The sequence below is a fragment of the Trichechus manatus genome, unplaced genomic scaffold (genome assembly GCF_000243295.1).
Source record: "Trichechus manatus latirostris isolate Lorelei unplaced genomic scaffold, TriManLat1.0 scaffold00027, whole genome shotgun sequence".
Taxonomy (NCBI): Eukaryota; Metazoa; Chordata; class Mammalia; order Sirenia; family Trichechidae; genus Trichechus; species Trichechus manatus.
In genome coordinates, this window is record NW_004443963.1 from 22,872,525 (window position 1) to 22,898,706 (window position 26,182).

A 26,182-nucleotide genomic window follows, 5' to 3' on the forward strand; every position below is an offset into this window, starting at 1 on the left:
AATTTACTAACAAAACAAAACAAAAAAAATGATGGGCTGCAGCTAACACAATGTTTAGAGGGAAATTTATAGCTATCAATGCCTATATTAAAAAAAAAAAACTCTAATAACCTAATCTTTCATCTTCAGGAAATATAAAAAGAAGAGCAAATTAAACCCAATATAAGCATAAGGAGAGAAATAATAAAGAGTAGAGTGGAAACAAATGAAATAGAGAATAGAAAAATAATAGAGAAAATCAAAGAAACCAAAAGTTGATTTCTGAAAAGATTAACAAAATTGTTAATTGTTAGCTAGAGTGACCAAGAAAAAGAGAGCACAGACTCAAATTACTAAAATCAGGAATGAAAGAGTAGACATTACTATTAACTTCATAGAAAAAAAAAGGATTATAAGAGAATACTATGAACGATCATAAACCAACAAATTAGATAACTCAGATGAAATGGAAAAATTCCTAGAAAGACACAAACTACCAAAAGTCACTCAAGAAGAAACAAAATCTGAACAGACATGTAACAAATAAAGAGATTGAATCAGTAATCGAAAATTTCCCACAAAGAAAATCCCAAGACCAGATGACTTCACTGATGAATTCTAGCAAATGTCTAAAGAATAGTTAACACCAGTTCTTCACAAACTTACGAAAAACAGAAGAGGAGGGAATATTTCCCAATTATAGAAATATGGGGCCAGTATTACTCTGGTACCAAAACCAGATAAAGGCATCACAAGAAAAGGAAACTACAATCTCTTATGCATATAGATGCAAAAATCTTCAAGAAAATAAAGTGAAACCTGTGAGAGCCAGGACTCAATGGAACTGCCTTGTTTTTCCAGGTCTTGCAAATTTTCTGCCTTTGGCAGGGTGCAGTCTTACCACTTTTCCATCACTCCTTTTAGTGGAAAATATTTGAATTTTCCTTCTCTGACAGGTTTCTGCCTTACACAGTGTCTTAGTCATCTACTGCTACTATAACAGAAATACCACAAGTGGATGGCTTTAACAAAGAGAAGTTTATTCTCTCACAGTCCAGTAGGCTGTAAGTCCAAATTCAGGGAATCAGCTCCAGGAGAAGGCTTTCTCTTTCTGTCGGCTCTGGAGGAAGGTCCTTGTGATGCATCAGTCTTCCCTTGGTCTGCGAGCATCTCAGCGTGGGAACCTCAGGTCCAAGAGACACGCTCTGCTCCCGGCACTGCTTTCTTGATGGTGTGAGGTTCCCATGTGTCTCCGCTCGCTTCTCTCTTTTATATATCAGAAGAGATTGGCTTAAGACACTATCCAATCTTGTATACCTCATCAGTATAACTGCCGCTAATCCATTTTATTAGATCATAGTGACTGAATTTACAACACATAAGGAAATCACATCAGATTACAAAATGGTACACAATTACACAATACTGGGAATCATGACCCAGCCAAGTTGACAGATATTTTTTGGGGACACAGTTCAATCCATGACACACAGTTTCTGGCTTTCACATGTTTTACTGTACTAGCAAATGAATCCAGCACCATATAAAAAGGATTAAACACCATGACCACATGGGATTTATCCAAGAAATGCAAGGTTGGTTCAACATATGAAAATCAATCAATGTAATACACCATATTAATAGAATAAAGGACAAAAACCACACAATCATGACAGAAAAAGCATTTGATAAAATTGAACACTCTCTCATGATAAACACATTCAACAAGCTAGGAATGGAAACAAATTTCCTCAGCCTGTAAATAGCATCTACAAAAACCCCACAGCTAACTATATACTTAATGGTGAAAGACTGAAAGGATTCCCCTTAAGATTAGGAACAAGACAAGGATGTCCACTCTTGTCAATTCTATTCAACATTTCACTGAGGGTTCTAGCCAGGGCAATTACGAAAAAAAAAAAAAGAAAAGGGATCCAGATTAGGAAGAAAGAAGTAAAACTATCTCTATTTTTAGATGACATGATCTTGTATATAGAAAATTCTAATCACTGCACGAAAAAACGATTAGAGCTCATGAAAGAGTTTAGCAAGGCTGCAGGATACAAGATCAACACGCAAAAATCAATAATATCTCTAAACACTAACAGTAAATAATCTGAAAAATGAAATTAAGAAAAGAATTTCATTTACAATAGCATCAAAAAGAAACTTGATGATTTCATAAAATACATAACTTATGAATAAATTTAACAAGGGAAGTGTAAGACTTGTACATGGAAAATTATAAAACATCACTGAAAAAAATTAAGAAGACCTAAATAAATGGAAAGACATCCCATGTTCATGTATTGGAAGACTTAATATTGTTAAGATGGCCATACTCCTCAAATTGATTACAGATTCAATGCAATCCCTATCAAAATCCCAGCTGCTCTTTTTTTTGCAGAAAATTTAGCTAATCCTAAACTGCATATGGAAATGCAAAGGACCCAGAATAGCCAAAACATTCTTAAAAAGAACAAAGTTGGAGAACTCAGCACTTCTGTGATGGTTAAGATTGTGTGTCAGCTTGGCTGGGCCATGATGGGATCTGCTGTGAATAGCCAATCAGTTGAAAGGGAGTTTCCCTGGGCCTCAGATATAAGTGGATATTCTGGCAAGGCTCATGCTTTTGTTCGCTCTGGATCTTGCAGCTAGCTCCTGTTTGTCTGACCTCAGGTTCTCGGGACTTGAGCTAGCAGCTTAACTTTTGGTCTTGCCTGCCGATCTTGGGATGCATTGATTTTTTGCAGCCTGTAAGCAAAAGCCTTGGTCTCTGACCTGCCGATCTTGGGTTCACCAGTCCCTGTGGCTACATGAATCAGGAGAAGCCTCCAGCCTGACCCATGGACTTGGGACATTCCAGTCTCCACAACCACGAGCCATTTCCTTGATATAAATCTAAATCTTTCTCTCTATATATTTATACGTTTGACTGGTTTTGCTTCTCTAGAGAACCGAGCCTAAGACAACTTCCAGATTTCAAAATTTACTACAAAGCTTCAGTCACCAAAACTTTTTAGTACTGTCAGAAGGATAGATATAGATCAGTGAAATAGAACTGAGAGTCCAGAAATAAGCCCATATATTTATGGTCAAATGATTTTTGACAAGGGTGACAAGAGAATTTAATGAATAGTCTTTTCAACTAATGGTTGTGGTAAAACTGGATATTTACCTGGAAAAGAATGAGTTTGGACCCCCTAACTGACACCATATACAAAAATTACCTCAGAATGAATCAAAGACCTAAATGTAGGAGCTAAAACTACAAGACCCTTAGAAGAAAACATAGGTGTAAATTTTTGTGACCTTGCATTAGGCAGGAGCCCTGCTGGTGCAGTGGTTAAGCGTTTGGCTGCTAAGCTAAAGGTTGGCAGTTTGAACCCACCAGTTGCTCCTTGGAAACCCTATGGGATAGTTCTACTCTGTTCTATAGGGTCACTATGAGTCAGAACTGACTTGACTCGATGGCAATGGGTTTGGTTTTTGGTTTGGATTAGGCAATGGTATCTTAGATATGACACCAACAGCATAAGCAAGAAAAGATAAACTGGACTTGATCAAAACTAAAATCTTGTGTGCTTCAGAGGATACTTCCAAAAAAGTGAAAATATAATCCACAGAATGGGAGAGAATATTTGCAAATCAGACATCTGATAAAGGTCTAGTATCCAGAATATACAGAAAAAAAACTCTTACAACTCAACAATAAAATGACAACCCAATTATGAAATGGGCAAAGGATTTGAATAGACATTTCTCTAAAAAAGATATATAAATGGTCAATAAGCACATGAAAAGACGTTCAATATCATTAACCATTAGGGAAATGAAAATCAAAATCGTAATGATATACCACTTCACCCTCACTGGGGTGGCTATAATAAAAAAGATGGACAATAACAAGTGTTCATGAGGATATGGAGAAACTGGAACCCTCATATATTGCTGGTGGGAATGTAAAATGATACAGCTGTTTTGGAAAACAGCTTTTGGAAACCATGGCAGTTGTGATGGTTAAGATTGTGTGTCAACTTGGGCCGGGCCATGATTTTCAGTGTTTACATGTGATCACCCCTGCGTGTAGCCTACATCTGAATATAAGTGGATGTGCTGGCTTTTGCCCTTTCTGGATCCTGCAGCTGCCTCTTGTTTACCTGACCTCCAGTTCTTGGGACTTGAGCTAGCAGCTTACGTGCTGATCTTGGGTTTGCCAGCCCCTGCAGCTACACGAATTAGGCGAAGACTTGTGGTTTTGCCTGCCGATTTTGGAATTCGTCGACCTTCATAGCCTGTGAGCAAGAGCCCTGCTCTCTGACCTGCTGATCTTGGGTTCGCCAGCCCCTGCGGCTGGGTGAATCAGGAGAGGCCTTTACCCTGATCTGCAGACTTGGGACATTTTGGCCTCTACAATCGTGTGAGCTGTTTCCTTGATATAAATCTCTCTCTCTCTCTATATATATATATATGGTTATATGCTTTATGGTTTTGCTTCACTAGAGAACCTAGTCTAAGATAGCGGTTTTTCAAAAAGTTAAACATAGAGTTACCATAACCCAAAACCAACCAAACCTGTTGTCACTGAGTCGATTCTGACTCACAGGGACCCTATAGGACAGAGTAGAACTGCCCCATAGAGTTTCCAAGGCTATAATCTTTACAGAAGCAGATTGCCACGTCTTCCTCCCACAGAGTGGCTGTTGGGTTCGAACCACAAACCTTTTGGGTAGCAGCCCAACTCTTAACCACTGCACTACCAGGGGCTCCTCAGAGTTACCCTACCAGTTGAAAAACCCATTGCCATCAAGTCGGTTCCAACTCATAGAGACCCTATAGGACAGAGTAGAACTGCCCCATAGTTTCCAAGGAGTGGCTGGTGGATTTGAACTGCTGACCTCTTGGTTAGCACCTGAGCTCTTAATCACTGTGCCGCCAGGGCTCCCAAGCTCCCACCCAAAAAAAACCAAACCCACTGCTGTCGAGTCGATTCCAAATATAGGGACCCCATAGGACAGAGTAGAGCTGCCCCATAAGGTTTCCAAGGAGGCAAGCTTTTAACCACTGCACCACCACGGCTCCTCATAAGGCCATAAAACCGAAAAAACCGAAACTACTGCCATCGAGCTGATTCCAACTCAAAGCGACCTTATAAGACAGAGTACAACTGCCCCACAGAGCTTCCAAGGAGTGCCTGGTGGATCTGAAGTGCCCACCTTTTGGTTAGCAGCCTAGCGCTTAACCACTACACCACCAGGCTTTCCGATAAAACCCTAGGGCTGGTAAATGATGGAGCTGGGATTGCTCTACATGTGGATTGCTTTTACCAATACATTCACCCTACTCCTAGGGCTATGAGTATTTCAAATTACTTTACCATTAAAAGGGTGATGACTCTGAGGATAGTAGAAATAACCTGCACATTTTTGGTTTTGTTTTTCATTTTAAAAATCTAAAGAAAGATTTTAATATATTTAATTTTTAGGTGCTTTCTTATTTTTATTTTTGATAAGATACACAGCATAACATACACCAATTTAACCATTTTTACATGCACAATTCAGTGTCATTGGTTACCTTCTTCAAGTTGTGCCACCATTGTCGCTATCCTTTTCCAAATTATTTCGCCACCATTAATAATAGACTCACTGCTCCCTAAGCTTCTCATCTAATTTTTCGAGTTGCTGAACAACCTGCACATTTTTTTTTAAAAAGTCTCCAGGTCCTGGAGTTGAATCCTTGTCACTCCTCGCCCCATGCACTCCCACACAGACCACAGTGATAGCATTCTAAGTGTAAAGGAGAAAGAATGTAACTACTTGCCTGTTTGGGACTCTGAATCCCCTTGTGTATTTGCCTCGGTTTGTTTCTCGATTTTAAAAACAAAGAAAAAGCTTTATTAAGGTGTAATTATGCCTCGTTTTTAAAATGCGCTCCTTTGAGATAATCTCATTCCCTAGAATATTTGCTTCATCTTTTGGGTCTCCACCACTACAGGCACCTGTAAAATTTCCTTTTCTTTTCCCGCTTTGATTCCGCAGCCGAACACGTGTGAGTTGTCCGTACCGTACCAGCTCAGACTCCCTCCCTCCCCAACTCTTCCCACCTTGTAAGCAGGGCCTTTTCTTTTCCCGAAGCCCCGCCCCTCGGCCCCTTTCCACCTCAGCCACCAAGGATCTCGCCCTTCCCCGCCACCCCCCCGCCGCCCGGCCGCCCCATGCCTCTCGCGAGAGGTAAGAGCGTCTGGCCGGACGGGAGGAAAGTATCTGCTCCGCTGAGGGGGGGAAAGAAGGAGCCGGACACAGATTGTGGGACCGAGCGCGGGCGGGCGGGAGGCGACGGAGCTACCAGCGGGTGAGTCCTGTTCATATTAGCTAGTCCATGATCTGACGGGAGTCTCCCCTTCTACTCTAGCCAGTCCCAATGTCCCAGACCACGGTCTCCCCTCCCAGTCTGTGTTGGACGGGGGCGCTGAGGCGGTGGCCGGGCCCTGTCTGAGGAAGAGGGTGGGGCATGGACTAAAGCCGGCCAATAAAAGAAAAAGAAGCTACGATTGGCGGCGGTGAGCGCTAATGGGAGGTCGACTTTACGTTGCGGAGTGCCGTCCCTCTTCTCTCCCTCCTCCCGCCTCCTTCCTTTGGGGGGAAAGGCGGGGCCTGAGGCCTGAAGTGTGGGGAGAACTTGGGGTAAGTAGCCTCGGGGGGCACAGGGCGTGGCAAGGAGAAGGGATTTGAATCCGGTGGGAAGGGTAGTCTAGTGGAGCCTAATGGCAAGGTCATGGAATGGGGTGGAATGGGATAGAGGGGAAGGGTACTAAACTAGCTTAAGACCCAGGACTTCCCAAAGAGTGGAGTTAGGGGTTTGCCATTGGAAAAGGCATAGGCAGAAGATGGGGATGAGTGGGTGGTAACTAGGAATATTGATCAGGTGAAAACATGGCATTGGGGTTAGCTGGAAAGATAGGTTGAAGTAAATCACTGGAAATGAGTGTCATGACATTTCAGTTAAATTAAGAAAAAGAAGGTCAGGGAAATGATACCAGAGAGAAAGTATGGATTTCGAGAAAATTAAGTGAATTTGGATTTAGGAAGACTTAATGGGGTGGGCTGAGTAGCCAAAAAGCGTGGCTTTAGGAAGAGTATAGGAGCAGGGAGAATAGGGGATGTTTTTTGGAAAGGAGACAGCTGATAGATATAGCCGTCTCGGTATCAGAAGAAGGCTGGGATATTGATTTAGGACTTCTGGTTGGATATGGCACTCAGACTGGTGGCCAGCCTGCAGGAATGCAGCGATGGAGGTAGAGAAGGAGAAAAATAGAATACTTTCATCATTCTACTCTGATTTCCTTTCTCTCTCTCTTCCTCTTTCCACACTTCATCTCCTCCTAAACACAGGGATGTGGGGTTGGGTCTTCAGCTGTCCAAGATGGAGCTCCATAGGGGCTTATATGTTACTCTGAATCGCTTGTTATGTTCACTGACTGGGGTATTTATGACCCAGGACACCTCCTACCCAGATTTTCATGCTGCTACTTTCCTAACTTTGATAGTCTGTTTTTTACTAAACAGAGGGTGTTTTACTATCTCTGGGGGTCCTGTCACTTAAGTGTAAGTTAGTGGGTGTGCAGAGTTTTCTCAGCAAACTCATTTGATTCCTGTGTTTAACATTTTTGCGGTAAACTAAATAATTCTTGGAGAGACATATCTTTATAGGCATTCTAAGCACAAAAAAAAAAAAAATGTTAAAATGAGTTTGTTTTGTTAAATGTGTGACTTAACCACTCATGCTGGAAGAGTTGTTAATTGGATGGTTACAGTTATTTTTAACTTAAATACTTTTTTTTACATAGTGTAAATATGTAAATAAGGAAAGTGAAACATTTTTAGTTTCTTCATTTGTGTCCAGACTCAGAAGCTAAAGATATGTCATAATATCTTAGGGCAAGGGTTGGGGAAATCAAACTCAATTTGTACTTTAACATGGAAGATGTAAGGTAAGTGGAAGCTGTTGCAAAATGTAACATGTCTGTAAGAAAAGTAGCTAAAGAAAAGTTTGGCAGCTATACTAAGTGGTCTTACCAGTTCGTTCTTAATTCTGTACAGAAAAGGAACAGGCATTTGCCCTTTGATAGTTGTGTATCATTTAATCATGAATTAAAATGTTACAGCCAATTAATTAATAACTTGTTTGCTACTGCATAGATTTGTCTTTCTATTCCTTCTCTTCTCCTGTTACTTTTGAGAAGCAAAATAGTGTCTGAAATACTGGTAAACCTGTTATACAAAGAGAAGGCAGAGTATGTAGTTCTGTGTAAACCTTTGGTTTTCAGAAACCGTTTCAAGCTTTTCCTCTTGGCGGGGAAGTTGCCCCTATAGTACATTGAGACCAATTAATTACTGACCCTTTAGCATTAATTACTGAGTTGGGTATTTCACATTAAGAACTTTGCTTATTGGACATTCAGACAGCCTAGCAGCTGAAAAAAAAATATCCAGTGAAAGACCAGAGTCCTTGTTTTGTTCTTCCGTCCTAGAATTTATGATGGCTTTGACTTGGGCATTATTAAATGCAAGACTGTTTTTTTTCTCACTAGTGTACCACCTAGCAGAAAGCTCATCTTTTAACTTGTGGATCAAAGTTTACACCTGTGGTAGTTTCAGTGTTGTGATTTTTAGGCACCTTTGTTTACCATGGCTTTTATTTATTTATTTAAATAATATTGTGTTTTAGATGGAAGTTTACACAGCAAATTAGGTTCCCTTTAACAATGTTTATACAATTGTTCCATGCCATTGGTTACAATTTTTATAATGTGTCAGCATTCCATTATTTCCATTCTGTTTGTTCTGTTTCCATTAATCTAGCTTCCTTTCCCCTCCTTACCTTCTCATCTTTGCTTTTGGGTAACTGTTGACTGTTTGGTCTCACATAGTTAATTGTTTAAGGGAGCACATTACTCACGGGTGATATTGTTTATTTTATAAACCAATCTACTATTTGGCTGAAAGGTGACCTGCAGAAATAGCTTCAATTCCAAGTTCAAAGGTTATTTTAGGGCAGTAGTCTCAGGGGTTCCTCTAGTCTCTATCAGTCCAGTAGATCTTGCCTTTTTTAGGAGTTTGAATTTTGTCCTACATTTTCTTCCCATTCTATCCAGGACCTTTTATTATTTCCCTGGTCAGAATGGTCAATAGTGGTAGCTGGGCACCATCTAGTTCTTTTGGTCTCAGGTTAGAAGAGATTGTGGTTCGTGTGAGCTATTAGTCCTGTGGACTGGTTTCTTCTTTGGGCCTTTGATTTCCTTCATTCTCTTTTGCTGCATACAGGTAGAGGCCAATGTAGTCATGCACTGCATAATGCCCTTTCGGGCATCGTCTGATTGTGTATATGTCCATGGTCTCATAAGGTTATAATAGAGTTCAGAAATCCTGATCAGAGAATGGGACATATATCGGACAACGGGACCAAACACAACACAAAAGGAAACTTTCCTGGTCCTTTTGGAAAGCCAGAGGGTTTGGTTATGGATAACCTGTGCTGACTGCACCAGGCTCCCCTGGGCCGTGGGGGTCTCCACGCCCTGATGTTTCGTGGGCCCTGCCCTCCAGGCCATCCTGGGCAGTGAGACAGTGGCCTCCAAGGACCTGATTTGGCATAGTGTTCACACAACATCCAAATCACATAACGTCCTATTTCACAGAATGTATTGTGGACGTCAAGTTACGCATGACTAGTTGTACCTTAGATGGCTGCTGGCAGGCTTTTGAGACCCCAGAGTCATTCACCAAACTAGGATGTAGAACATTATCTTTGTGAATACCATGGCTTTTAAATGTTAATAGCCACAGTTACTGTATCTTGTTCCCTTTCCTCTCCCCACTTTTAACCCAGAATGAAAATTATTTTTTCAGCCAACTTGTAAGCAACTACTTTGCCTCGAGTAAAGTCCCTGGCTCTGCCTGAGCACAGCTGCTCTGAAGTTCTCACAAGTTATTGTTTTGAGCATGTCAAGACTGAGTTTTTCTTAGGCTGCAGTGAGAGGGAGTCAGTGTTACGAAGCCTCCTACCCACATCTGATAAGGAGGAGCCTTCTCCTTGCAAGGAAATTTTACATGGAGCAAATAGTACAGCCATGTAAATGTCTAGTAAAGACAGCTCTCTTCTTGAGACTAGTTGGCAGACTGGCATATAATTGCCCCTTATCCTTTGATAAAGGTCCTCAAGTTAAGGTGCAAACATATTTCATTGAGAAAAACAAATGCAGCATTCATTAAAAAAGAAACTTTAATTTCTTTTGTTGGTAGTTTCTCCGAAAATGGTACTGTGATTTTAGAGTTCATGAAAAAGTCTTCTATCTCTTTAGAAACATGTCAAAGAAAACATTTTTTAAGCTTCTCTGACATGTACCCATTTTTAAATGTTGCCTTTCCCTAACAGACTAATTAAGTCTTCTTTTGGGATCAAGTATATTCATGAAGTGTGAAAATGTATCATATTTGGAGTCCCTGATAGGTGGTCTTTTTAACTTCTAAATGCTGTAAGAAAGAGGTCCCCACTTCACAGTTATCCTGCTCCATTATTGGAGTTCTACTTTTAGAACATCCTTTATATTGTGCTGAAGCTCATCAATTCTGCCATCTGATAATAAATGTAATATACACAAATATTTACAGTTGGTGTAAGTTTTTATATATCATAATAATAAACCTAATTCCTTGTCAGCATGATGGCCCTTCAAATATTTGATGACAGTTAAGCCCTGGTAAGGCTTTTCTTTCTGAGGTAAATATTCCAAGTTTTTTTCAGCCACTTTAAATGACATTTTTAATAAATTTCATGCTCCTCGTCAACTTAGTTGCCTGCGTTTTCAGGGTTTCTTGTCTAGATCTGAGTATAACATCTCAGATCAATACACAGTACAGGGGAGAATACAGCTTCTTTTTTACTGGACTGTACCTCTGTTGGAGCCCCAGTGGCACAGTGGTTAAGAACTACAGCAGCTAACCGCAAAGTTAGCAGTTTGAATCTACCGGCTGCTCCTTGGAAACCCAGTGGGGCAGTTCTGCTCTGTCCTTTAGGGTCACTATGAGTCAGAACTGACTCGACAGCAACAGGTTTGTTTGTTTTTTGGTATACCTCTATTCTTAAAATCTAAGATCACATTAATTTGTGCAGTTGATTTCTTTTAACGTAATTGAGGACTTTGCATTTATCCCTGTAATTGTCATCTTGTTAGTTTTGGCTTACTATTTTAGCTTGATAATTCAGACTCTTGGCCATTCTTCATATCTTTGTATCATTGATAAATTTAATAAATATTACACCTATGTTTTTATTTTAGTTGACTGGCAAAGATGAATATGGGTGAAACAATGCTATACAACATGAGTAGACAATCATTAAACCAAAACCAAACCAGTTATAGTCGAGCTGATCCTGACTCATGGCAACCCCATGTGTGCTCCATAGGGTTTTCAATAGCTGCTTTTTCAGAAGTAGATCACCAGGTTTGTCTTCAAGGCACTTTTGGGTGGACTTGAACCACCAACCTTTCTGTTAGCAGCCAAGCGTTTTAACTGTTTGCACCATCCAGGACACCCAGACTATCATTAGGTTGACATTAGTCTGTTACTCACCCTTTGGGGTACAGTTCAGTTATTCACTTGCTCTTTTATCATCTAACCTATATTTTTTATGAAGTATCAAGAGTGACTTTGTGAGGTGTCCTGTTAAAATCCAGATATCTTCTGTTGCTCACATATCCTTGAGCTCCCAGGCTAGTGACCCTGTCAAAACAATGAAGTTAGACATTAGTTGCTTTTAGTTATTTTATGCTAGTGTTTAGAGATATCTGTATTACTGGCCAATTTTTCATAAACCATCTATTAATAATTCATTTTAGAATCATTCTGGAAAACAATATCTATTTTACCTATCTGTAATTTCTGGAATCTACCTCCCTCTCCCTCATTTTTTAAAATAGTGATTTTTTAGGGACAGGAGCTGTTTGAATGGACATAGGAAATCCAGGGTAGAAAGGAAGAGTTTGCTGTCACATTATAGGGAGAGCAGGTAGCAATGTGTATATAAATTTTTCTATGAGAAACTTACTTGAACTGTAAACTTTCACTTAAAGCACAAAATAAAAATAAAAATAAATAAAACAGTGATTTTTTGCCCTATTTCTAAGACTTTTGATCTCGCTTTCTTTTTCTTTTTTTATAATTATAGAAAAACTAAGTATTTCTTTCTAGTTGCATGTTTTCTGTCATCAGATGAATTCTATTTTGGAAATTTTTAGGAGGAAGTGTCATTCTTTGAACATTTTAGGTTACAAATTAAAGAATTAAACTATACTGACATCTCCAATTTAGACATAACTTTTCATTTTTGTAAAAACTTATGCCCGCTGTAAACATATATGTGTATGTTATTTTAAATATATATTAAAATATATTTGTCATTTATAATATATATTAAATATATATATTTGTCGTTCATAATTATAGTTTATTGGTGTGGTGGTCTAAGTTGCCAGGCTGTGTGCTGTAGGTGAAATGGTACTACAAACAAGATGGAACATCAGAAGACATCTCTAGGGACTAAAGACTTTGTGTTGGCAGCCAAGAACTTTCCTACATGTTAATTCTAGACCTGACAGTTGAATTTATGTTTGAGCAATTTTAGCTGATAAATGCATTTTTAAAACTCCTTCCTCTTTTGGGGTTTTAATTTTTACTTTCAGTTTTTCAGAAATTGCAAATTGTGAATGGAAATGTTTGTGTGGATTAAAGTAGCATGTTATTAGTCATTGACAGGATGCATTTTCTTTTGATACTTTGTCATCTTTCAGAAATTATTTAGCTATGAATTCTCCTGGAAAGCAGAAGGATGGACTTGATGACCCCTCAAGGTCCTTTCCAGTCCAAAAATTCATAAACAGAAGCTCAGATCAAGGAACTTAGTATTGAAGAATCGGGAAGAAAAATAGACTGTAAGGAAAATGAAATTGAAATGGTTCTACTGACCCAGTGGGAATGGATAAACAAAAAATAAGGAGCATAAATGTTGAGAAATAACAACTCCTTTGAGCTAAAAATAAAAAAAAAAACAGCAACAACAAATATTTTGCATTGGGGTCATTTCATGCCTTAAAATATATTTTATCATGACATTCTCTCTCTAGCATTTCCCCAGTGGACACTTTGTGTTGAAAGAATGTTATTGTTTTTTTTTTTTTTCTGTTAAATCATAGTATTTTGTTTCCTTTCCTTCTCTTGTTTGTCCTTTTGTTTAAAAACTTTTTCCCCCTTTTGAATAATGTACTCACTGCCTTTATATAGTGAAGCAAAATTCTGTTCAGTTTTAAAAGTAAACATATGCTGTGTAGCTTCCTTGGAGAGGAAAGGTGAGTGTTAAAATTTAGGAAAGGTTGTATGAAAAGGTGAACTTGCTATCTGGCTTTTAAAACTTTGTAGGCAGACATCTAGGAAAGATTCCCAATTAAACCAAAGCTGAGTTAGTAGTCTTATGAAGAATATAGAACACTTCAGAGTTTATCAGAACAAAACAAACCCACAACTTCACATTGTTAGCTTTCTTTTGTCTTTTGGTAATTTTAATCTTAAATATTCTCATACATTTTAAACCAGACTGATGGTATAAAAAGTTTCTCTTTTCTATTCAATATTCTGTTTCTTCTTAATCAATATCAGTTGATGGAAGTCTAACTGGAGCCAAAACGTACGATAAAAAAGTCACCTAGTGAGCTTGCGGCTTGGGCCTCTGTGGGAGCAGTGTTGTTCTGCTGTAGCCCCATAGCTCTATCTTCTCACAAAACCCAACTTGCTTTCTTTGAATGGAACCACCTCTCATATCTCCTTATCTGGCAGAGTGCTTCTTTTTGACTTAGTGGACTTGGGAGATTTATGTGCTAAACTGATCGATTTTATTTGGGACTTAAAATTTGTCATGCAATAGAAAAATTACAGACATGCACCACACAACATCTGTTTGGGCAGCACCTGACTGCATATATGTCTGTGGTCCCATAAGGTTATAATAGAGTTCAGAAATCCCTATCGGAGAACAGGATGTAGCAGATATCCTAGGGAACACAGCTTCTCGTGTGCAACATGTGTATCTTATGTCTCTTGTATACAAAACAATTGTGCTGCCAGGCATATAATGCTACAGTACATATATAACCTACAATACATGTATCTTGATAGTCATAATAAATTACTGTGTTACTGGCTTATGTATTGTACTGTACTTTTTGTCATTATTTTAATCATTATTTTAATGTAAACTTTGCTTACAAATAAAAAGTTTACATTATAATAGTGTATGCTCGGACTCATAGGCAGCAGCATCCAATCTCAAGTATCATGCATCTCTTGAGTGTTGTAGTGTTATCTTTTTGTTTAATTTTCTTTAAAAAATATTGCCGTGAAGTGCATCATGGCTATCAAATGCACCAAAACCAATGCTAGTGATTGATAGCAGCAGCAAGAGGCAAAGGAGAAGTATCTGTTCGGAAGTGAAACAATAGGTATCCCATATAAGTATATAATATGATGTTTGCACAACATCCAAATCACATAACATCCTATTTCACAGGATGTATCGTGGACGTTAAGTGACACATGACTACATTTTTCAAAGTAGGGCACAGCCATTCTTTCTGAAACATATGCCTGACTATATTATAAAGTAAGGATGATTTATTGAATAAAACATGATTGCTGTAAATGATTTGTGTTGGCACCAAGTTTCTTGCCAATTTAATTTATTTAAGCTTTATCAAACTTGAATAACATGTTGGTTTTATTTAACGTGGAATTTCTGGTACCAGTATGTCTCCTGCAGCATCATTTTCTTTAACTTATTTATTTAAGTTTTGGCCAAACAGTAGTTTCCAAATATTTTACACATCTATGTTTGGGACTGGTGAGGGTGAATGTTGGAATACTGAAATAGATCACTGTGTTGCTAATATGTGGGCAGACTTAGAAAATAGACCTTTTTTTTTCCTTGACAACTTCTAAGTGACTCCATGATTGTCATTGTGGGATATGGCAGCTATTTCCTACACAGGACCAAATTCATACTGGAGTTTAATAATAAAGTCCAGCAGGTTTATTGTTGTTGTTTGCAGACTGTTAAGTTCCTGAAGATTTTAGATTGATCGTTAAAGATCAGTGTTTGGGGATGGATTGCTACTGGTTTATTATTTTATGAATCATAATTTATCTGAAAATGAGCAGGAAAAAAAACAGCAACACTAGATTTTTGTTTGATAGCCTATCAGTTTCCCGGAATTTTTGTGCTTCCAAAATGTCTATTGAGGCCAAACATAGATAGGTATAATGTTCTCTAGTTATTTCTAACTTTGATTCCTGCTGTCACTGTAGCAAGTTGTTGCTTCTTTACTCTTGCTTTATTAACCTTCCTGGGAGTAGTTCAAAATAGATTTTGGATTCTCCAGAAGCCTGAAACCAAAAAATCTAAATCCATTGCCATCAAGTTGATTCCAACTCATAGCAACCGTATAGAACAGGATAGAACTGCCCCATATGGTTTCCAAGGAGTGGCTAGTGGATTTGAACTGCCGACCTTTTGGTTAACAGCCAATCTCTTAACCACTGTGTCCCCAGGGCTCCTCCAAAAGCTTAACGCAAAACCTGTTGCTGTTGAATTGATTTCAAATCATAGCGACCTTATAGGACAGAGTAGAACTGCCCTGTAGGGTTTACAAGGAGCGGCTGGTGGGTTCACACTGCCTGAAGTCTTAACCACTGAGCCACCAGTGCTCCTCCAGAGCTTAGAGAGCCTAACTAGAACTAAAAATGTTCTAGTTAGGTAGTTGCCTATAGGAAGCTGCTTCCAGGTAGGTTCTAAGCTTTTATCATGTGTTGCCTAATTTATGATTCAGCCTAATTCTTCCCTTCCTACAAATCTGTTTTCAATCCTTTCCTACAAAACTATTTGGTCTGTGTAAGCTGGCTTCTTTCTTTGAAACTTAGACCTTCATGTCTGAGCTTGAAATATAGAAATTAATTTCAATCTTCTCTTCGATTAATCCACGATACTCTACTATTTGCGTATTTCTTAAAGCAGTGATCTCAAACTTTTTGGTCTCAGTACCCGCCCCTTTATAGTCTTAAAAATTACTGAAAAAAAATTATTAAGAACTCTAGAGATCTTTTTGTTTATGTGGGTTATGTCTGTTGAAATTTAGAATATTAGAAATAAAAATGCAGAAAAATTTTAAAATATGTATTAATCTATTTTAAAATAACAGTAAATCCATTACATGTAAACATAAATAGCATATTTTTAAATAGAAAATAACTATTTTCCAAAATAAAAATAATTCAGGGAGAAAAGCTGCAAATGTCTTTAACGGCTTAATAAAAAGCAGCTGTAGTCTCATATCTGCTTCTGCATTCAGTCTGTTGCAATATGTTGTTTTGGTTGAAGTATATGAAGAAACTTGACCTTGCAAAGATATGTAATATGAAAAGGAAGGCATATTTTAATAGTTTTATCAGATAATCTGGAATAGTCTTCTTTGATACTACCCCAGTATCTGAAAAGTGATAGTTTCTTAAGGCTTAAGTGTTGTGTGGAGCCTGAAACTACATTCGTGTACCTTGAATACTCTGTTACACTGGTCTATCTAGCCCTTTGAGTAGATCTTTTACCCATGTACGATTTTGACCCCATTGAGCCCTATGAAGGGGTCTTAGGCATTTCTAGGTATTCCCAGAGCCCACTTTGAAAACTGCTGTCTTACAGTACCAAACTTGAAAAATATAGTTGTTTTCCATATGGAAGGAATATAAACTCTCCAGCTATCTTAGTGGTCTCAAAGGGTGGCCCACTGATCATGGGCATTAAAATTACCCAGGGAGCTTTTTAAAGTGTAGATTCCTGGGCCCAATGCCAAGCAAATGCTAATCCACGAGGCCCAGAAATCTAGTTTTAGAAGGTGCCCAGGTGATTATACTAAAGTTTGAGAACTGTCAGGCTAGCTTAATTGATATTATAAGTGTACAGTACCTTATTTTAAAAAAACCTAATTTCTAAATTTTGAAAACCCAAACAAGAAGAAATTAGTACTTGAATAGTCACATTATAAAAGTATTTATTAAAGGTTTAATCCTGATATTTGTCGTAATTGGGATATCTTAATTAACTATGCATTTTGATGAATGAAAGTTTATCATATATACCAGGAATCAGCACACTTTTTCTGTAAATATATTAGGCTTTGTAGCTCATAAGGTCTCTTCTCAACTCTGTCATTGTAGTGCAAAAGCAGCCATAGACAATACATAAAAAAATGAGTGTGGCTGTGTCCCCATAAAATTTTATTTGAACACTGAAATTTGAATTTTATGTAATTTTCACGTCACGAAGTATTCTTTTGATTTTTTCTCTTTAACAGTTTGAAAATGTACAAATCATTCTAAGCTTGTGGTCCAAACAAAAACAGGTGGCAGGCTTCATATATAGTATATAAGAAGTTTTCTAACACTTGATATATACTATAATTGGGTTATGAATTTAAAAATTAGCATATAATAAAATATGCTTAATATTAAAACTATGAACATCATTTATTTTCCTAGACAAAAATGATACTCCAAGAACTTATAGTCCCTGAAAGTCATTTTTCTGGACATTAATTTATATAAGCATATAAGAAACACCTATTGTGTGCTAAACTGTTGGAAATACACGATTCAGTTATAAGTAGTTGAATTATAAACAGATATGTCCATTTTTGTATCTTGTTTGAGGTGTATGAGAGCAGGTAACTTTTTTTTTAAATTGTACTTTAGATGAAGGTTTACATAGCAAACTAGTTTCTCATTAAATGATTAATACACATATTGTTTTGTGACATTGGTTGCCAACCCCACAACATGTCAACACCCTCCCCTTCTTGACCTTGGGTTCCCCATTACCAGCTTTCCTGTCCCTTCCTGCCTTCTCGTCCTTGCCCCTGGGCTAGTGTGCCCGTTTAGTCTCGTTTTGTTTTTTGGGCCTGTCTAATCTTTGGCTGAAGGGTGAACCTCAGGTGTGACTGCATTACTGAGCTATAAGGTTGTCCGGGGGCCATACTCTTGGGGTTTCTTCAGTCTCTGTCAGACCAGTAAGTCTGTTTTTTTTTTTTTTGTAAGTTAGAATTTTGTTCTGTATTTTTCTCCAGCTCTATCTGGGACCCTCTATTGTGATCCCTATCAGAGCAGTCAGTGGTGGTATCCGGGCACCATCTAGTTGTGCTGGACTCAGTCTGGTGGAGGCTGTGGTAGTTGTGGTGCATTAGTCCTTTGGACTAATCTTTCTCTTGTGTCTTTGGTATTCATTCTCCCTTGAGAGCAGGTAGCTCTTGACTACTCTTTTGCTGACTTTTTTGTAACTACCTCAGTTTCCCCAGGAGCCCTGGTGGCACAGTGGTTAAAGCACTCGGCTGCCAATCGAAAGGTCAGCAGTTTCAAACCCACCAGCCGCTCCATGGGAGAAAGATGTGGCAGTCTGCTTCTGTAAAGACTGCAGCCTGGGAAACCCTATGGGGCAGTTCTCTTCTGTCCTATAGGATCTCTCTGAGTCAAAATTCGACTCAGTGGCAATGGATTTGGTTTGGAACCTCCGTTTCCCAGTCTGTTAGTTAGCAAAGTACTTTATAGGAACCCTAATATAAAACAATAAGGCTAATTAGTTTAAGATTGTAGTAGTATATGTGCTTTCTCTGTTTTTACTAATGAGATAATATATACTATTGTTATGCTTAATATAATGAAAAATAAATTCAAAATTTATGAACAGAAATTTCACTTCCTAAATAATCTGCTGCCTAGTAAAACTTGAGTCTTCTTTTTTTCCTAAGGTTCACATAACTTGCATTATTATAGTCTCACAGTTATATGTTTATTGGAATCTTTTCCTTAAGTCTGTTTTCTAGATGCTATGCAAATCACAGCAGCACTGAATATCCTATGGAGACTAAAATGTTGAGACTGCTGTGGTGGGGAGCTTCAGTGTTTATACTGTTTGCTTAGCAGCAGCTAAATTATTTGAGTCTGAGGCTAGGTAGCCAGAGTTGTGTTCTTGGAAGAGAACTGTTTGTATATAATTTCTTTCTTTTTAATATCATAAGAGAATGGAGCCCATAGAGCTCTGTTTGGGTACCCGTCTAAATTTTTCAGCTTGTTTATAGCTGAGGTGAAAGGCATTCTGTACCTGCTAAACCTCGTTTCAGTTTCAGCTCTCTTTACTCCCTTGGTGATGTATGCTGGGGGCAATTTCTGTGTGTTTAATATTTGTTGTCTGAAAATGGGTCCTGGAAGTTTTAACAGAGGAGGGACTATCTTGAACCGCTTGGTTTACTCTATATATTGATATAAGTTTAAATTTCCACTGTGTCTGTTTTCTATAGGAAGCTGTTAGTTTATAGTTTTAGAAAGGTTTTTTTTGGTAGTCCTTCCTGAACTTAATTTATCATTTGGTTTTGCTGCTTTATAATAGATAACGAGCAATTTTGTATGATTTTTTAAAAAAAACTTTGTGTCCCCTGAACTCTCTGTTAGCGCAAAACTAAAACCATTCCCAAAGTCAACTCGTCAGACAAAGATTAGACTGGACCGTAAGACAGACAATGATACCCATGAAGAGTGTGCATCTTAGCTCAAGTAGATACGTGAGTCTAAATGGGCAGCTCCTGTCTGGAGGTGAGATGAGAAGGCAGAGAGTCAGGAGCTGGTTGAATGGACATGGGAAATCAGGGTTGGAAAGGAGGAGTGTGCTGTAACAGTATGGGGAGTGCAACTAGGGTCACATAGCAGTGTGTGTACAAAGTTTTGTATGAGAAACTAGAACTGTATTTCATTTAAAGCACAATTAAAAAAAAAAAAAGTTCCAACATAAAGAACAACAACAAAAGATCCCACCAAGGCATACTCCTGTGACAGTGTGGAGCCCTTTGTATAAAATGAAGTACCTAAAGCTTCCCAGGGAGAAAAAGACAGCCTCATAAAAAGGCTGGGCATAAGAAGGCATCATATTTCACAACAGCAATGCTGGAAACTAGAAGAAAATTCAGGTTCAAACAAACCAAGAGAGAATTGACAAAACCATAGTGGTAATGTTGACAAACCTTTCTCCATTTTAAGTAGACAAAAAACAAACAAATTTGTATCTTAGAGTTAAAAAAAAAAAACAACAAAACTGTGTTTGATTTGAAAATATACTGTTTAATACTTTAGAATAATAATCTGGCAGATATGGGTCTTTTTAAAAAACTCATAAACATGTTTTTTGTTTTTTTTTGTCCAGTCGTGTAGACTGGCAGTCATTTTTATTATTAAGTTACATTAAAATACTTTTTTTAATTACAAATAATCCATGATCATTGTAACTTCGGAAAATACTAAAGGTACAGAGAAGAAAATAGTAACATCTGGAATACCTTTATCCAGAGATTGACGTTATTAACATTAGGATGTTAATTCCCTCATCTTTTAGAGAAACTACTGCTTTATTTTTGGAGGAATTCGGTGCACAAGAAATTACACACATTAATGTAACCAACACCCAGAATTAATAATGGTTAACATTTTATATTTGTTTCTAAATTTTTTTATCTAAAGAGATTATTATATACTTTCTTTAAAAGATATTATAGATATGACTAAAATAATCTTTAACCAACACGTATATTCCTATTATACTTCTTCCAACCCCAGAAGCAACAGATATCATACATTTAGTATTTTTGCCTGCTTTTTTATAGATCTGGAATTGTGCTGCATATGCATTTTTATATCCTGCTTTTTCTTTCTGCTTAATGTATAGCATTTTCTTGTGTCATTAGTTTTCAAAATGCTATTCTTAACAACCTAAATACAATGCATTGTAAAGCAGTACCTTAATTTATATTTATCCATTCTTCTTAAACATTTAGTTTAATTTCTGGTTTGTTTTTTCTTCTATAATAAATATGACTACAATGAACATTTTAATATATAAATGGCTCAAGTTTCTGGTTTTATCCTCAGAATAAAGTTCTGAAAGAAAAGTGATTTGTTTGAAGCACATAAAACACTTTAAGACATTTAATATAAATATTGCCAGGTTGCTTTCCAGAAAGATTGTCTAAATATGTACTCCCAAAAGTGCTGTGTAAAGGTGCCCTTTCTGCTGCATCCTTGATTGGCATTCTTTTGTGCTTGAGTAGATACTTTAATAACTCTGACTGAGGTTTTGTTTTCAAGGTTCAGTTAAGGGTTAACTTGACAAATACCTCCCTCCTCCCCATTTTTAGCATTCTAACCAAAAACTAAAGAGCTGCTCCTACGTTATTTGGATGATAGGAAGAGAATATAATTTGTTGGGTGTAGTCATGTAATGTGCCCTAGGCACAAAATTATTGTAAGTATATATTTAAAAGATGTCTCAAATGTGTATAGCCTTATATACATACCTGCATAGTAAAAGTTTTGTGGACCCAACAGCTTTCTGCAAAAATTTGAAGTGTAAAATTTCAGCCAAGTATACGGTACTTAAGGGAGTCCTGGTGGCTCAGTGGTTAAAGGGCTTGTCTGCCAACTGAAAGGTCAGCAGTTCAAACCCACCAGCTGCTCTGGGGAAGAAAGAAGTGGCAGTTAGCTTCGTAAAGATTACAGCCTTGGGCAGAGGGGGTCAGGAGCTGGTTCAATGGACGCGGTAAATTTGGGGTGGACAGGAGTTAGGGAGAGGAACTAGGGTCACATAACAATGTGTGTATAAATTTTTGTATGAGAGACTTAACTTGAATTGTAAACTTTCACTTAAAGCCCAATTAAAAAAAAAAAAAAAAGATTACAGTCTTGGAAACCCTATGGGGCAGTTCTACTCTGTCCTATAGGACTGCTGTGAGTCAGAATTGACTTTTGGTTAATTGACTTTTGGGTTTGGTTTATACAGTACTTGAATGGTGACTTCAAGTTAAATAAATATTTAATAAGCATCTACTATGTTAGGACTGGAAAGGCTTCCTTCCTGAGGTTTTAGCCTACCCGTTGTCTTCAAGTCAATTCTGACCCATAGTGACCCTATAGGACAGAGTAGAATTGCCCCATAGAATTTCCAAGGCTGTGATCTTTACGGAAGCAGACTGCCACATCTTTCTCCCGAAGAGCAACTGGTGGGTTTGAACCACCGACCTCTCGGTTAGCAGCCCAGCACTTAACCACAGTGTCACCAAGGCTCCTTTTGATTTGAGCCTAGATCTCTATATTTTACCCTGTTCCCCTTTTGTTCACAGCTAATAAATTATAGCCATTCTCTTTTTACTCATAAAACTAAAATAGGCCTCTCATAGTAACATTTTATTTCTTTTATAACAATTATATGCTATTAATCTCAAATTACTTTGTTTACTCATTTAGTGTTTGTCTCCTTTTAGAATGTAAGTAAGCTCTTTGAGGGCAGAAACCTTGTCTGTCTCATTCATTGTTGAATTCCTGGGGCTTAGACCATATAGGAGGCACTGAACAAAATATTTGGTAAATTATGAATTTAAAAATGATTAAACATGTATGATCCAAAAAGTAAATTTTGGTTATTAATTTCAAACAATCTTTTACCAAGACTGTTAACCCCTCTTTTTTGTGCTTTTGTCTATACTCTAGGGTTGCTAGCAAAAGAATTTGATAAATGATAATAAACAGTAAGAGAAATAGCAAGAGATGTAAATAATATGTACACCAGTTGACCTCTGATTAATGGGACTTGTAAATTAAGCTGTCGTTCTTACCACTTACCTGGTTTCTTTCATACCAGAAGAGTGAAAGATTCTTTTTTTTGTAAGGCTATTTTTAAAAACTTACAGCTAACTCATAGGACTATGTCTTTTTATTTGTATGTCTATTTTGCCTGGTACTTAATAGTTTCTTAGTAACGTTTTGTGAACGGAATGAATGAATGATAGCTAGTTAGTCTAAACTCTTTCCTGATTTTTATGAATCTTTGATTTTTGTAATCATATGCTCTTCTCATCTTTTATACCCAGCATTGTCTGCTTTTTGTCATTAGGAACCTAAGAAGCGGTCCCTGGGTGTGTTTGTACATGGCTTTTATTCCTCACTTAAAGTTGGGCCTTCTTACTAGTAACATTAGTTGATTGCTAGAGAAAAGATCACAACCAGGTTCAGAGAATAGAATTTTTAAACCTCAGTGACAGACTCCACCCTCATTCTATTAAAAAGAAAAAGAAAGAAAGAACAATCTATATTTTTATAATATATATATAGAGAGAGAAATGGAGACCCTGGGTCGTGCATATGGTTAATCGCTTGACTATTAGCCGAAAGATTGGTGGTTTGAACCCACCCAGAGATGCCTTGGAAGATAGGCCTGGTGATCTGCTTCCAAAAGTTCACAGCCTTGAAAATCCTATGGAGCAGTTCTACTCTGTGCACATGGGTTGCCATGAGTCAGAATTGATTCATTGGCAACTAACAACGAGAGAGCGATGTATAGATGTACAATCTATTTTCTTCCTTGCACATTGGTATGTGAGTATTTTAGGACCTAGCTCTGGCACTGACAAAATTAGTTAGCATAGATTTTGTGAAATTACCCTAGTTATTAAAAATTGTTCTCTAAACCTTGGTTTTTCTTCGTTTCTCTCCTAGCATTCAGATGATTTTCTGTCTTTTGAGTAAATAGTAATTTGTGTTATTTATGCATTGTGGTGGCTCTGAGTACAGGAACATTTCCCTATGCAGACTTTGGCCTCTAGGACAGCCTTTTTATACATCTTTGTTTTCCTGTTAGCTTCTAAGATCCCCACTGAAAGCATCTCACTTCTTCTTGGCAATGCCTCTTAACGTGTATATCCTTCTCTTGTCATTTATTGTTTAGTTTTATAAAATGTTTGAGTTTCATCCTGAAGAACAGATCCAGAAGCAGATGACAGACTGAGTGCCGTGTGCAGACGCATGATCTAATTGTCAAGTAGTACAGTTACAAATGGGCTGTGAGTTAAATTCAAGTGAATGGCAGCATCATTATTCAAGATTTCACTTTTTGTTTCAGTCTGTTTATACCATAAAAATGTATTGCTTTTTGTTTTTGAGACAGCATCAGTTTGATCTCTTATAATTGGAGACTTGTTTTAAATGTCAGGTAGTACTAAACAATGGCATTCTTTATCTGTAGCAATTGTAGCAGACTGGGAATTTTTTTAAAAAGATGTTGGCTGGAATTTTTTTTTTAAACGGTGATATAGATCACCATTATCATTGTTCAATAATTTAAATTTTTAAGAAAGAAAAATCACTTTAATATTTAATTTTAAAGTGAAAATTTTCATAAAGCAAGACTTATGGAAATGATGTGAGGCAAGAGATTGAGGGAATGGTTTAAGAATAATTATGGATGTTTAAGAAAGAGGGCCTTCTTTCTCCCATTGTGATCTCCCTTTGGTGAAAATGGCAAACAAAGGCCAACAAATGAAAAGGAAGCAGGAAATCCTAGTCAGTGACTGCAGATCTGAATATTTAAGAGCCATGAAAATGCTTACTTTTGTTACATTTTACCCCCCAAGTTTTTTGTTTTTGTTTTTTTGCAGTTTTTTACGTTTTTCTGTGTTTGTTTTGGCTTTCAGAAAATCATGATTTTTCATCTCCATTTCCTAGTAAGGATGTCATTATATAAAATTTGGAAGCCATATATTGTGATGTGATTGTGCAAAGCCAAGTTAAATTTTGAATTTTGTGGTTTAAAGGAAACCAACCATTCCAGAATTTATGTAACCACTTCCTATAACAGTACCACCTCATTCCTCAGTTTGGACCCTTTCCCTCCCCTAATAGAAAAGTGAGAAAACTTAGCCCCAAATCCAAGATAAAGGTGAAAAATCCTGCCTGGCTTTTGTATTATTTCTGCTGTAGCCCTTGTAATTTACTTCCTGGTTGAGAATATGTCAGAGGATCTTGTTGAAATAAAATTCTCATTTCATTATTATATTAGGAAAGCAGATTCTGGGACTTGAGAGTGTAATTATCTTCTGCACAGCAGTCATTAGGAATTTTTCCAGAGATGAACTGCTTTCTGAAAATGTTCAGATAGAGTTGTCAGCCATAATGGCCTTCGTCTTTGCATTTATTTATTTGTATTTATTTTTTGCATTATGTTATAGCTCTAGAAAGTGCTAAACAATCATTGTGTATTTAAAACAAACAAACAAACTAGAAAGCCCCTTGTCCTGAGGCTGTGTGAAGAAGAATGTCCCAGTACCAAATCATCAGCTTGAGCTGGCCTCTCCTAGGAACAGAATTTATTGAAGCAATTTATCCTGGCTAAATGTGATATAAATCTGTGTACACGTATGTACATACAGGCTGTCTTCCATTATAGCAGTGCTGCAGCATCAGTTTCCTTCATAGTTAGACCTGTTCTGATCACACTGAAAGATGACCAGGAAGCCCTTTCTATTTTATGGGACACCTCACAATTTTAAACACTGATTAGTTGTGGAATTGCTGAACAGACAACCAGAAATACTGGTTTCCAACCCCAGAGTCTTAAGAGAGTAGGAGAGATGTTACCTAGCCACCCTCTGAGTTTTAAATGTGGTTTTCTAATTACCAGGTTCAGTCTAGCGCTCTTTTTATTTTAATGCGGGCCTGACTGAGGTTAATTTGACATTTTGGTTTATCTCCAAGATAAAAATTTGAAATTTGGTTAACAGTTCTGAAGTTGTTTTCAGGCATATTCAAATTGTAGTTCTTCCTCTGTTCTTCCTCTCTACTCTTTTTCATATTCTTTCATATACCTTTCTTGTGGAAAGATGTTTGAAAATGTCCTTTAGGAGTTTATGCTATAAAGGCTGTTTTTGTTGTTTTCTCCTCTTTTTCTCTTCCACACTTCCAAAATGTTTGGGAATATTTTTAATATCGTTTGCATTTCTTATTCTTGTCTGTCTCAAGCATCTTCTATTTTTATTCTTAGTTAGGATGTGGGATATGAAAAATCTCTGTGACACATTCAGATTAGAGTTATTGCTCTTTGACAGAGAATTTCAATCAACATCTCAAGAATTTAACTTTAATTAAAAAAAAAAGTATAAACTCTGTTAAATTCTTGAGCAAAATAGAGAGGATGGATGGTGATGCCTGTTAGTACCATTTCTTTTATCCCCTGCAGC

The 26,182-nt window shown here is 37.4% G+C and overlaps 1 protein-coding gene across 1 annotated transcript in view; it reads left to right on the top strand.

The window, feature by feature from the left end:
- Window positions 1-12,159: 12,159 nt before the first annotated feature.
- The window catches only part of ATF7 (activating transcription factor 7), a 55,609-nt gene continuing 41,586 nt past the window's right edge, over window positions 12,160-26,182 (top strand). The window contains 1 exon segment of the mRNA XM_023729100.1: window positions 12,160-12,973. The gene's annotated coding sequence lies outside the window, so the exon portion shown is untranslated.